Source organism: Sciurus vulgaris (genome assembly GCF_902686455.1).
Source record: "Sciurus vulgaris genome assembly, chromosome: 2".
Lineage (NCBI taxonomy): Eukaryota > Metazoa > Chordata > Mammalia > Rodentia > Sciuridae > Sciurus > Sciurus vulgaris.
In genome coordinates, this window is record NC_136462.1 from 133,233,804 (window position 1) to 133,248,964 (window position 15,161).

Sequence of the window (15,161 nt, forward strand, 5' to 3'; positions counted from 1 at the left end):
TAGAAGTAAAAGTAGACCCAAATCTTCTCCATATCAGCTTAGGAACTGACTTCCTTAACAAGACTCCTAAAGTGCAAGAAATAAAATCAGGAATCAATAAATGGAATGGAATCAAACTAAAAGGCATCTTCTCAGCAAAGGAATCAATCAATCACATGAACAGAGAGCCTACAGAATGGGAGAAAGTCTTTTCCACATGCACCTTGGATAGAACATTAATTTCCAGGATATATAAAGTACTCAAAAAACATCACCAAATTGGGTTTCAAGATGGTGGCCTAGAGGGTGGCTGCATTTCATGTTGCTCCAGGACTCAGGATTCAAAAGAGGAGATATTGAGAGACTTGGGACCAACTCAAAGCAGCCGGGTGAGTCTCTCCCGTTGGGGAGGCGTCCCAGATGGGGTGATAGTCCCGGAATGAAGGGAACTTTGTGACGTAGAGCTGCCTGGTGAGACACCCCTCCCACCACTGGAGCAGTGAACTCGGACAACTGGGAGCGTCGTAGAGGAGGCCGCTCAGCACAGCGCTGGGACTCGGAGCAACCACTGGGGCTCCGGGTGGCTGCCCAGAGGAGGAGCGGCAAGGAGAGCTGTTTGGACTCAGAGCAACTGCTTCTGAACACCAGGGCCTGCCCTGAGGAGGAGGAGGAGGAGGAGGAGCACGGCCGCTTGGATTCGGAGTGACTGCAACAGAGCTACAGGGGGTTGCCAGAGGAGGAGCTGCGTGGTGAGCTGTTTTGACTCAGAGCGACCGCTTCTGAACACCGGGGCCTGCCCGGAGGAGTAGGAGGAGGAGGAGGAGGAGCGCGGCAGGTCGTTTGGACTCGCAGTGACTGCATTAGAGCTCCAGGCGGCTGCTCAGAGGAGGAGGCGATTGGTGAGTTGTTTGGACTCAAAGCAACTGCTCCTAAACACCGGCGGGCTGACTGGAGGAGTAGCGCGGTGGGTCGCTTGGTCTCGAGTGGCGGCACCAGAGCTCCGGGCGGCTGCCTGGAGGAGGCATGCAGTGGGTCACGTGGATTCAGAGCTACTCAGAGTGACTCAGAGTGACCACTCCTGAACACCCAGGGGGTTACCTGGAGGAGGAGGAGGAACAGGGCAGATCACTTGGACTCAGAGTGACTGCCCAGGGCTAAGGGTGGTTGGCGGGAGGAGGAGGCATGCAGAGAGTTGCTTGGACTCCTAGTGACCGCACCAGAACACCTGGCGGCTGTCTGGAGGAAGAGGCGTGCGGTGGGTCTCTGGGACTCAGAGCAATTGTACGGGGCTCCAGGTGGCTGCTCACAGGAGGGGCCGCATAGCCAGGCGATTAAGTGCAGAGCAGGGTCCCAGGACCTAGGAGGCTTCTTGGTGGAAGAGCTGCACAGAGACATGCTTAGGGGCGGAGCGAAGGTTCCAGGACTGCGGGCAGATTCTCTGAGGAGGGGCAGCCTAAGGACATTCATCTGCGAAGGGTGAGGCTCCCAGGCCCAGGAGGTAGGGCCGGGCCCCTGGGAACTTTGCAGAGGAAGGCAGCCCAGGCCAGGCGGTAGCTGTAAATTGAGGGGAACCTCTAGGAGAGGAACTGACCAGCAAGACCTCCCCACCGCGTGAGTCTTCCCTGCCAGGGAAGGATGGTAAAACCAGAGACACAGGCCCAAACAGGCCTTGCCACAGCCCACAGCCTAGTTCCCCTTTGGATGACCATTGGTCAACAAGTGGAGGCACCACTGCCCACTAGCAGGGAATATACCCACCGGAAGGCAACGACTCCTAGAGAGGCAGCTTCCTTGTGGAGCACCGCATTATCAACTTCCTCCAAGACTTCAGCCTACTGAAGGCTAAGGGGGGATATATATAGAAATCTTCAGGGACATTGTAAGTCGGTGGAGGAAATCTGCAATATCTCAGTGGTCCACTGATACCTGAACAACATGAGAAAACAAGGAAAGAAAATGCCGCAAACTAATCTAAATGTTACATCAATAAAACACAATGACAGCATGGCAGAAGAAATGACAGAAAAGGAGTTCAGAATGTACATAATTAAAATGATCAGGGAAGCAAACGATGAGATTAAAGAGCAAATGCATGCACTGAATGATGAGATGAAAGAGCAAATGCAGGCATTGAATGATCGCACCAACCGACAGTTAAAAGAGCAAATCCAGGAAGCAAAAGATGATTTCAATAAAGAGTTAGAGATATTGAAAAAAAACCAAACAGAAATCCTTGACATGAAGGAAACAATAAACCAAATTAAGAACTCCATAGAAAGCATATCTAGTAGGATAGAACACCTGGAAGACAGAACCTCAGACATTGAATACAAAATATTTAACCTTGAAAACAAAGTTGTCCAAACAGAGAAGATGGTAAGAAATCATGAACAGAATCTACAAGAAATATGGGATATCATGAAAAGGCCAAATTTAAGAATTATTGGGATTGAGGAAGGCTTAGAGAAACAAACCAAAGGAATGAACAATTTATTCAATGAAATAATATCAGAAAATTTCCCAAATCTGAAATGAAATGGAAAATCAATTTCAAGAGGCTTATAGGACTCCAAATACACAAAATTACAATAGACCCACACGAAGGCACATTATATTGAAAATATCTAACATACAAAATAAAGACAGAATTTTAAAAGCTGTGAGAGAAAAGAACCAAATTACATTCAGGGGGAAACCAATATGGATATCAGCAGATTTTTCAATCCAGACCCTAAAAGCTAGAAGGGCCTGGAACAACATTTTTCAAGCCCTGAAAGAAAATGGATGCCAACCAAGAATCTTATACCCAGCAAAACTTACCTTCAAATTTGATGATGAAATAAAATCCTTCCATGATAAACAAAAGCTAAAAGAATTTACAAAAAGAAAGCCAGCACTACAGAACATTCTCAGCAAAATATTCCATGAGGAAGAGATGAAAAACAAAGAAGCAAATCAGCAAAGGGAGGAATTATCCTAAAGAAATCGTCAAATAAAGGAGGATGCAAGTCGTATCAAATAAATAAATAAATAAATAAAATTTTAAAAATGAACCAAATGACCGGGAAACCAAAACATATCTCAATAATGACCCTGAATGTTAATGGCCTGAATGCATCAATCAAAAGACATAGACTGGCAGATTGGATTAAAAAGAAAGATCCAACAATATGTTGCCTAGAAGAGACTCACCTCATAGAAAAAGATACCCATAGACTAAAGGTGAAAGGATGGGGAAAAACATACCATGCACATGGACTCAGCAAAAAAGCTGGAGTATCCATCCGCATTTCAGATAATGTGGACTTCAAGCCAAAGTTAGTCAGAAGGGATAAAGAAGGACATTTCATACTGCTTAAGGGAAGAATAAATCAGCAAGGTATAACAATCATAAACATCTATGCCCCAAACAGTGGCTCATCCATGTATGTCAACAAATCCTTCTCAATTTCAGAAACCAAATAGACCATAACACAATAATACTAGGTGATTTTAACACGCCTCTCTCACCACTGGACAGATCTTCCAAACAAAAATTGAACAAAGAAACCATGGATCTCAATAACACAATCAATAATTTAGACTTAATGGACATTTATAGAATATACCATCCAACCAAGAGCGAATACACTTTCTTCTCAGCAGCACATGGATCCTTCTCTAAAATAGACCATATATTATGCCACAAAGCTAATGTTAGCAAATACAAGAAGATAGAGACACTACTTTGTATTCTATCAGATCATAATGGATTGAAGTTAGAAATAAATGAAAGAGTAAAACACAGAAATTATTCCAACACCTGGAGATTAAACAATATGCTATTATATGATGAATGGATAACAGAAGATATTAGGAAGGAAATTAAAAAATTCTTAGAGGTAAATGAGAACAAAGAAACATCATATCAAAATCTCTGGGACACTATGAAAGCAGAACTTAGAGGAAAATTTATTTCATGGAGCACATTTAATAAAAGAAGTAAAACTCAACAAATAAACGACCTAACACTACAGCTCAAAGCCCTAGAAAAAGAATAGACCAGCACCAAAAGTAGTAGAAGACAGGAAATACTTAAACTCAGAGCTGTAATGAATGAAATTGAAACAAAAGAAACAATACAAAAAATTGACAAAATAAATAGTTGGTTCTTCGAAAACATAAACAAAATTGATAAACCTTTAGCCACACTAACAAAAAGAAGATGAGAGAGAACCCAAATCACTAAAATTCAGAATGAACAAGGAAATGTCACAACAGACAGGATTGAAATACAAAACATAATTAGAAGCTATTTTGAAAATCTATACTCCAACAAAATAGAAAATTTTGAAGACATCAACAGGTTTCTAGAGACATATGAATTGCCTAAACTGAACGAGGAGGACATACACAATTTGAATAGACCAATTTCAAGTAATGAAATAGAAGAAGTCATCAAAAGCCTACCAACAAAGAAAAGTCCGGGACCAGATGGGTTCTCAGCAGAGTTCTACAAAACCTTTAAAGAAGAGCTCATTCCAATACTTCTCAAAGTATTCCATAAAATAGAAGAGGAGGGAACCCTCCCGAACTCATTCTATGAAGCCAATATCACACTGATACCGATACCAGACAAAGACTCATCAAGGAAAGAAAATTTGAGACCAATATCCTTAATGAACATCGACGCAAAAATTCTCCACAAAATTTTAGCAAATCGCATTCAAAAGCATATTAAAGATAGTGCACCATGATCAAGTGGGTTTCATCCCAGGGATGCAAGCTTGGTTCAACATCAGGAAATCAATAAATGTAATTCACCATATCACTAGACTTAAAGTCAAGAATCACATGATTATTTCAATAGATGCAGAAAAAGCATTTGATAAAATACAGCACCCCTTCATGCTCAAAACAATAGAAAAAATAGGGATAGTGGGAACATTCCTTAACATTGTAAAGGCCATTTATGCTAAGCCCATGGCTAATATCATTCTGAATGGTGAGAAACTGAAAGCATTCCCCCTAAAAACTGGAAAAAGGCAGAGATGCCTTCTTTCTCCACTTCTATTCAACATCGTTCTTGAGACTCTAGCCAGAGCAATTAGACAAACCAAAGAGATTAAAGGGATAGGAATTGGAAAAGAAGAACTCAAACTATCCCTGTTCGCTGATGACATGATTATATATTTAGAGGAACCTGGAAATTCCACCAGAAAACTCTTAGAACTCATAAGTGAATTCAGTAAAGTAGCAGGTTACAAGATCAATGCCCATAAATCCATCGCATTTTTATACATAAGTGATGAATCTTCAGAAAGAGAAGTTAGGAAAACTACCCCATTCACAATAGCCTCGAAAAAAATAAAATACTTGGGAATCAATCTCACAAAAGAGGTGAAAGACCTCTACAATGAGAACTACAGAACACTAAAGAAAGAAATTAAAGAAAACCTTAGAAGATGGAAAGATCTCCCATGTTCTTGGATAGGAAGAATTAATATTCTCAAAATGGCCAGACTCCCTAAAGTGCTACACAGATGGAATGCAATTCCAATTAAAATCTCAATGATGTACCTTACAAAAATAGAGCAAGCAAATTATGAAATTCATCTGGAAGAATAAGAAACCCAGAATAGCTAAAGCAATCCTTAGCAGGAAGAGTGAAACAGGGGGTATTGCAATACCAGATCTTCAACTCTACTACAAAGCAATAGTAACAAAAACGGCATAGTATTGGTACCAAAATAGAAAGGTAGATCAATGGTACAGAATAGAGGACACAGACACAAACCCAAATAAATACAATTTTCTCATACTAGACAAAGGGGCCAAAAATATGCAATGGATAAAAGATAGCCTCTTCAACAAATGGTGCTGGGAGAATTGGAAATCCATATGCAACAGAATGAAACTAAACCCATATCTCTTACCATGCACAAAACTAAACTCAAAATGGATTAAGGACCTCGAAATCAGTCCAGAGACCCTGCAAATTATAGAAGAAAAAGTAGGTCCAGATCTTTAACATGTCGGCTTAGGACCAGACTTCCTCAACAGGACTCCCATAGCACAAGAAATAAAAGCAAGAATCAATAACTGGGATAGGTTCAAACTAAAATCTTTCTCTCAGCAAAGGAAACTATCAGCAATGCGAAGAAAGAGCCTTAAGAGCGGGAGAAAATCTTTGCCAATCATACTTCAGATAGAGCACTAATTTCCAGAATATATAAAGAACTCAAAAAACTCTACACCAGGAATACAAACAATCCAATTGACAAATGGGCTAAGGAAATGAATAGACACTTCACAGAAGAAGATCTACAAGCAATCAACAAACATATGGAAAAATGTTCAACATCTCTAGTAATAAGAGAAATGCAAATCAAAACCACCCTAAGATTCCATCTCACCCCAATTAGAATGGCGATTATCAAGAATACAAGCAACAACAGGTGTTGGCGAGGATGTGGGGAAAAAGGTACACTCATACATTGCTGGTGGGGCTACAAATTAGTGCAGCCACTCTGGAAAGCAGTGTGGAGATTCCTTAGAAAACTTGGAATGGAACCACCATTTGACCCAGCTATCCCACTCCTTGGCCTATATCCAAAGGACTTAAAATCAGCATACTACAGAGATACAGCGACATCAATATTCATAGCTGCTCAATTCACAATAGCCAGACTGTGGAACCAACCTAGATGTCCTTCAATTGATGAATGGATAAAGAAACTGTGGTATATATATACAGTGGAATATTACTCAGCCATAAAGAATGATAAAATTATGGCATTGGCAGGTTAATGGATGAAATTGGAGAATATCATGCTAAGTGAGATAAGCCATTCTCAAAAAGCCAAAGGACGAATGATATCGCTAATAAGTGGATGATGATACATAATGGGGGGAGGGAAGGTATAGTGTTAGGGTTAGAGTTAGGGTTAAAGAGGGGGGCAAGAATGGAGGAAGGAAGGACTGTAAGAGGGAAAAGAGGGGTGGGAGGGGTGGGGGGAAGGGAAAAAATAACAGAATGAATCAAACAACATTACTCTATGTAAATTTATGATTACACAAATGGTATGCCTTTATGCCATGTACAAACAGAGAAACAACATGTATCCCATTTGTTTACAATAAAAAAAATCACCAAAAAAAACCACATAACCCAATCAATAAATGGGCTAAGGAACTAGATAGACACTTCACAGAAGAAGAAATACAACTGATCAACCAGTAAATGAAAAAATGTTCAACAGCTCTAGCCACAAGAGAAATGCAAATCAAAACTAAGATTTCATCTCACTCCATTCAGAATGACAATTATTAGGAATACAAACAATAATAAGTATTGGTGAGAAGGTGGGGGTAAATGTACACTCATACATTTCTGGTGGGAATGCAAATTGGTGTAACCATTATGGAAAGCAGTATGGAGATTCCTCAGCAAACTTGAAATGGAACCACCATATGACCCAGCTATCCCATTCCTTGGTTTATACCCAAAGAACTTAAAATCAGCAAACTACAGTGATGCAGCCACATCAATGTTTATAGCAGCTCATTTCATAATAACTAAACTATGGAATCAACCTAGATGTCCTTCAACAGATGAATGGATAAAGAAAATGTGGTATATATACACAATGGAATACTACCTAGCCTTAAAGGAGAATGAAATTATGGCATTTGCATGTAAATGGATGGAACTGGAGAATATCATGGTAAGTGAAATAAGCCAAACCCAACAACCCAAAAGTCAAATGTTTTCTCTGATAAGGGGATGCTGATCCGTAATGGGGGCAGGGTAGGGAAGAACGGAGGAACTTTGGATTGGGTGGAGAGGACTGAAGGGAGGGGAGTGGCAGTGGGAAGGAGGTGGAATGAGATCATATTATTACCCTGTGTGTGTGTGTGTGTGTGTGTGTGTGTATACATATATATACATACATATCATATATATGATTATATGACCTATATAACTCTATATCATGTACAGCCAGAAAAATGAATAGTTATAATCCACTTATGTATGAAGTGTCAAAATGCATTCTACTGTCGTGTATAATTAATTAGAACAAATTTTTAAAAATTAAATAAGGAAACCATCACAGATATGAAAGTTTAAATTGTGAGTTTCCCTGATGAGATTATATTCAAATAGACATTTAATAAGAGGAAATGAAGAATAGCAGAAAAACAAGATAATAAAAATAAAATAAAAACATAAAAAGGTTAAAAAGAAAGAATATAGGAAAGGCAAAAAAAGAAAATCCACTTGTACATATTTAGGCTTCCGAAAGGAAAAACTAAACAATGTAATAGAATTAATATTTTAAAATACAGGCCAAGAAAATGTTCAGGAAACTATAGGAAATCTATATCCAAAGACTAATTGTCCTACCAAGTACCTGGGAAAATTCACCCAGAATGTCATACCTGAGGTATATTCTAGCAAAATTAATAGACTTTAAAGAAAAAGAATACTTCAGGTCTCCAGGAAGACAATAAGACCAAAAACCATGCAATGGCAAGAGAATTCAGTTGGCATCAGACTTCTAAAGGATAACCTACAATTCAAGACCAGAGACAAGCAGTATGTGCAAGGAACTCAAAGGGAAAAAATGTTAATCAAGGATTTTTAGATTCAGCTAAGCTGTTCTTCAGTATCAAGGCCATACACAATAAATAGTGTTATATATAATTGTAATGCACAAATGAAATTTTACACTTGATCTTAGCCAAAAGGCCGAGAAGCAATGACAAATGAAATTTTTAACTAAAAAATATCTCTTTGGGTTGGTATAAACAATTACCAAATTTGTTATAAGAAAGAAGCAAAGTACAGAACATCTTTAGCAGGCCCCTTTTGTTTCCATTTAAAAAAATACTTTCTGAATAAATATATGTAGAACATCATCATCAGTGTGTTCTGGAAGGAGCCAAAGATACTGCTCATAAAAGAAGACTTAGGAAGGAGCTTTAGAATCTGGTTAGGAAGAAGCCCTTACTCTTCCATTTGGCATTTTTCTGCAGAGTTTGAATTTTCTAAGTATGTCACTCATATTTTGTTTTAAGATATCAATAGAGATTTTTCAATGGTAAGATTATGGGCTATTTAAAGGAGTTTTTCTTTGCGGTTCTTACTACTAAAATAGTGAACAATTTTTATAATACTAGAAAATAAAGACATTTTTATTTAACAGAATTTAAAAAAAAAAAAAAACCATTGTTAGCTTTTAGAAACTTCCTTGATGCACTGAGAAGTCTTCACTTACATCACAAAGATTAGAAAAGGTTCAGGATTCTTTATCTGCTAAGACAGAAGCACTTTCACTTACATCCTTAAGGTTTTCAGCAACAAGAATTTCAGATAATCAGAATACTCTGCTCCCTACACCGTCTGCTTTCCTGTAATTTTACTGTAATTTACAGTAGAACAGAGTTGACAGAAAAACTTATCAGATGGGTAAAGTTTAAAAAATTTTTATTCTGAGTTTTATATTTGATTCTATGTCTCCATATATTGCTTTTGAGTCAGTAGACGTGTGCTTGTCAATTCAATGTGGCCTGATAACAGCATCTATTGGGAAACCTGTGATACAGTTTGAATGTTTATTCCTCACCTCCAAATGGGTATGTTGGAACCTAAAACTCATTGTGCTGGTAGAATACAAGGTGGGATCGTTGGGAAATTATTAAGTCACTGGGACTCCACTGTCATGAATAGGATCAGTGCTCTTAAAAAAAGAGGTTCTAAGAGGTGGGGTGTAGCTCAGTGGTAGAACACTTGCCCAGCAATGTCCTGGTTCAGTCCTGAGAGAACACCCTGTATGAGGACACAGGAAGGTGGCACCATGTATGAAACAGAGAGCCCTCACCAGACGCTGAATTTGCTGGGTCTTTGATCTTGGGTTTCTCAGCCTTCAGTACTGTGAACAACATATTTCTACTGTTTACAAATTACTGAGGCTAAGGTATTTTGTTGTAGCAGCCCAAATGAAACAAGACACCGGGATCTTTAACTTTGCATATTTAAGTTATACATCTATGCCCATGTTCCCCAGGCTTTTGCATGTTTTGATGTGGGCTCAGTTTGTGGCACATTTTTACTCTTCACCCTCACATTGCAAATGTTTCAGATGAGAGAGTTTGGTGGAGGCTTATTTTCCAAGAAGATAACATGAGAAAATGGAAAAACAATTTTGACAAAATCCATTTTAAGAAATGCATTTGATTACGAAGACCAAGAGAAAAAAAATTACATTTATCACGAATTCAAGCTGTTGATCCATCCATCTTTTCATCTTAGAAGTGAGATATGAAGTCTGCATTCACTGTCTTTTTGTAAGTAGTGATGCTGGTGAGTCAGGGAGGTACAGATTCTCATGCTTTAAAGATATATACAGCTCTCTTATACGTAAATAACATCCTTTATTGGCTGAAAGCAAATGAAGATTAATTCCACTGGAACTTTTGATAAAGTTTAAAGTCCATTGAAAGCTAGACTACTTCATATTAGATTTCCAAATGAATGAGACAGGAGTTCTCACAGTAGCTTCAAAATGGGCATATTTATAACCCTGTCCTGCTTGCCAAAAATAATTACATCCCATTTTTTTCTGCCAACCATTTAAACTTGTTTCACAGAAAATACAAAAATGGAGTTGGTACAAATAGAATTCTTCCCACAAGAAGGAAATACAGTTTTGGAACCCTCAAGCAATTTGCATGGCTCATTGATTTTGGAGCATTCTGTCTTGGAAAAGTCCTTGTTTTAATGTTTATTTGTTTAGATATCATTTAATCTCCAAATTAATTATATGACATGTATTTCCAAATGCCACAATAATAAAAGACTGGCATCACATTAGGTATTGTTTCTAATAGTGCACACTTGTCTATGGAGCATCCTGATCTGGTCCATGAGCTGAGGCCATCCAAGTGACTGCAGATCTGGCCTGACTTCAGAGCCTGAGCAAAAGCCATTATATTTTCAATCTGGAATGTTCCCCAAAGACTGATGAAACTGGTGAGCCAAAATAAATCTTTCTTTCCTTTAAGTTGATTATCTCAGGTATTTCGTCTCTGTAACAAAAAGCTGACTAATGCACAGGTTTATAAGTCTAAGCAGACAGGGGGAACTTGTATCTCCTTAGAGCCATCTTATATCCATGCCTTTGTAAATTTCTGAGATACCTGGAACCCACACAGTCTTCCTTCACAAGAACTGCAGAGTCTCACCTGACAGTGAGAATATGGGGTCCTTGGCACCTGCTGTTTCCTGCTTAGCGCTAAGGTTAGCTGTGAAAAGATTACAAAAAGAGCCCACTATTAATGACATTACTGTGCCCATTTAGTTCATGTTGTATGCTGTTAGTTTGACTTTTTACATTTGAATCATGTGTTCTGAACAGGTTATCGTTTGTTTTCTTGACTGACATAATCACCTGTACAAAAATACTTTGATGGGATGATACCAACTGCTGTGGTTTGAGTATGGTTTGAGTGTACCTACCTAGGCTTCATGTGTTGGAAGCTCAATCCCTAGCAGTGTGGTGATGGTGGGAAGTGGTGGAACCTTTCAGTGGTGGGGCCTGTTGGGAAGTGATTGGTCACTGGAGGTGCTATCCTTTGAAGGAAATCAGTGTAGTTCTTCTGCGGCCCTTGAGAAAAGATTGCTATAAAAGAGCAATACTGGTCCCTTGCTGCTTTCTGGCTTCCTAACTTGCCATGTGATCTCTCCTGCATATGATTACTTCATTGTGATGCCACCTGCCATTTGCCATGAAGCCCTCATGAGGTCAAATAAATGGACTTCCAGACCTTGGACATTCATCCTCCAAACTGTGGGCTAAATAAGAGTTTTTTTTAAATAACAATGGAAAAGGGACTCATAAACCAACTAAGACCAACATTGACTTTGAACAGATATCCCATGACCCAGTCATGTAGATACATAGCATTAACTTTCACAGTTACAGCCTATTTATCAATTTCCCTCATTCCAAACCTCATCTACAGCCTACTCTAAACTGAGCATACAGAGTAGTCCTTTAAAAAGTTAATTCAGATAGTGACACTCTGTCACCTTCTAATGGCTCCCCATTTCACACAGAATAAAAAGTAAAGTTATTAAAGTGACTAGGAAGGCCCAACGGTTTCTCTCCTGGTCCTTTTCTCCATGGTCCCTATACTCATTTCCAGTCTCAAGGGATTCCTGGCTGTTTCAGGACCTTTGCACTGACTATTCCCTTGACTTAGGTATCCACATAGCTAACTTCCTCACCTCCTCACTCCCTTGTTTGGCTCAAGTGCCACTTGCTCCGTGAGTTCTGTGGTTGCCACCCAATTTAAAATGGCAACCAGGCCTGGGGGTGTGTCCCAGTGGCAGAGCACTTGCACAGCATGCACAAGACCCTAGGTTTAATCCCCAGCACCAAAAAACAAAAAAGAAAAATAAAATTAAATAAAACCAAAATGGAACCTTTCCCTGCATCACTCAACCATCTCTACCACGTTCTACCATTTCCTTTTCCTTAATATCCATAATTCTTGCTATAGTTTGAATATGTCCCCCAAAAGTTCATACAATGAACATATGAGTCTCCAAATTTATATGTTAGTGGTAATTAGGGGTGCGGGGGTTTAGAGGTAATTAGATTTGATGAAGTTATGAGGATGGGACCCTCATGATAATATTAATAAACTTATAAGAAGAGCTGGCAAGTTTGTTCCATCTTGCATGTGATGCCCTGTGTCATGTGATGATGTAGCAAGATGGGTCTCATCAGATGCTGAGCAGATACTGGTATCAGCCTTCAGAACCATGAGTTAAATAAACCTTTATTATTTTTAAATTATCCAGGCTCAGGTATTTTTTATAGCAACAAAAAATGTACTAAGACAAAATCCTAACATACAGTATTATCTTTTTCATTTTATAACTATATATCTTCATTAGGAAATCAGCTCCATGAGGAGAGAGATCTTCAGTGATTTGTTCACTGAAGTATCTAAATGCACAGAACAGTGCTGTTAGTTAGGAAGTAGTCAATAAATCTTGCTTAAATGAATGAATAAATGACTTATAAACTGTAAAGACATATTTTTTATTAAGATTATCTACAGGGGTTTCTGGCTTCAGCAGCTAGTCAAGGGACAAATCATATAGGACTCAGATTGATATTCAGAGTGAGATTAGAAGTTACTAGAGAACTTTGAACTGGGAAGTGTCATGATGTGACCTAGGCTTGCCAAAGTTCATGTGGTTCCTGGGTGGCACTCAGACTTCAGAGGCAGAAGTGAAATCAGGGAAAGCATTTCAGCTGCATTGATCCATCAAGAGGTTACAGTGGTCTAGAACAGGGAAGTCTTGGTAGAGGAGATGAGAAAGAAGTGTGTGGATTCTGAATATATCACAAAGGTAGAGCTAACAGATCTTTCTGGTGGACTTTGCTGAGAGAAGGGGGTAGGGAGTCAAGAATAACTGTTAAAATTTTCACTTGGACAACCAAGCAAATAGCAGTATAGTTACCAAGATGAAATAGTGGAGAGAAGTATACTTGGAAGGGAAACCAAGAATCATTTGGCTTTGTACCTGTGCCCTATGTTTCTTATAGCACTGTTCAAAGTAGACAGGACACAGTATCAACCAAGATGTCTGTTGACAGATAAATGGATAAAATAAAAGTGGAATCTTATTCAGCCTTAAAAGGATGAAATCCTGTCATTTTCAACATCATGGGTGGACCTGGAGGACGTTATGTTGAATGAAATAAGCCAGACCCAGAAAGACAAATACTGCACAATCTCTCTCATATGTGGAATCATCAGAGCTTGCTCACATGGAAGCTAAAAGTAGAATAGTGAGTACCTGAGGGCATGGGAGGGAAAAGAGAGAATTGGAGAATGGGTATCAAAATATTTTTAAATAGGGAGATTTAGTTCTAATGTTCTATAGCACAGTAGGATAACCATAGTCTACAGAAATTTATTATACATTTCAAAATAACTAGAGATCTTAAAGATTCCATCACAGAGAAATGATCATATTTGAAAGAAAAATGATAATTATTCTGATTTGATCATTATACTTGCAGGCATGTACCAAATTATAGTACCCCACAAATAATTACAAATATTATATCAATTTAAAAATTTAATTAAAAATTTCTTCTGTTTTGGATGTGTTAAATTTGAGATGCCTACCAGACATCCATATGGAGATGTTGCCTGGGCAGTTGGGTACATGAGTCAGGAGCCTGAAAAAGAAGCCAGACTAGAGAGAGATATTATTTAAAGCCATGGGTCTGGGTGAAATCACATGAGAAAATGTGGCTAGGGAGGAAAACTCAGGACTTGGCTCTGGAGCACCTCTCCTTCAAGAGGGAAAGTCAATAGGACAGGCTGAGAAGGGGCAGCCATTGAGATGGGGCCAGGGGCATAGCGAGACTCCACTAGAAGTCACATGGAGAGGACGTTTCAAATGATGTAGCAAAGTGTAGCAAAAGGAACCTAAGAATTGACAGTTAAATTTGGCAATGTAAGGGTCACAGGGATCCAGGAAGCACACCAGGACTTCCAGACAGTGTTTTGGGACCCCTGTGGGTCCTTTGGGATCAAAGGCAATGCTAGTAGGCAAGTAGGGTGCAGTCCAGTGCTCAGTGGAGCCTGAACATTCAGTAGAGGCACCAGAGAAGTTTCCAGGACCATGAACAGGGATCATTCAAGGTGGAGGAGAGGGATCCAGCATGCTGGGTTTACCAAAGAGAGTTTTGGGGCGGTAGGCAGTGCATGGGAATGTAAAAGGAAATGGCAACCCTATGACTGCAAGGCTTGAGGCCCCCAAGATAGACACAGTCACAGAAAAGAAAAGAACAGGCTTTTCTTACTGGAAAACTCTATATAACAAGTTCAGAATATCACATGACAATGTCTTGGTTTTAATTAACATTTAGAATTCATTTCTAAGAAGATAAATTTCTCTTTCCAATCATACCATGCCAGATTTTTATACTTATCTTATATTTTTCCCAAAATAATATTTTTTTTAATATCAGGGTACCTAAGACCTCAGAAAAAGATCATTAAATATCTTTTTTATTTTTAAGTTCATTTGCTAAGAATCCAACTGTGAAAAGCAGCATTTCTCCCTAGCTTTCAGTAACTAAATTAAAACATTATTTTCAAATGTATCT

The 15,161-nt window shown here is 39.0% G+C and overlaps 1 protein-coding gene and 1 long non-coding RNA gene across 2 annotated transcripts in view; one reads left to right on the forward strand and one right to left on the reverse strand.

The window, feature by feature from the left end:
* Positions 1-15,161, reverse strand: part of ENTREP2 (endosomal transmembrane epsin interactor 2) — a 490,869-nt gene that overhangs the window by 191,731 nt on the left and 283,977 nt on the right.
* The window catches only part of LOC306650520, a 43,531-nt gene that overhangs the window by 23,698 nt on the left and 4,672 nt on the right, over positions 1-15,161 (forward strand). The window contains exon 2 of the long non-coding RNA XR_013760946.1: positions 10,852-10,993. This is a non-coding gene — a long non-coding RNA (uncharacterized lncRNA). The remainder of the gene's footprint in view (positions 1-10,851; positions 10,994-15,161) is intronic.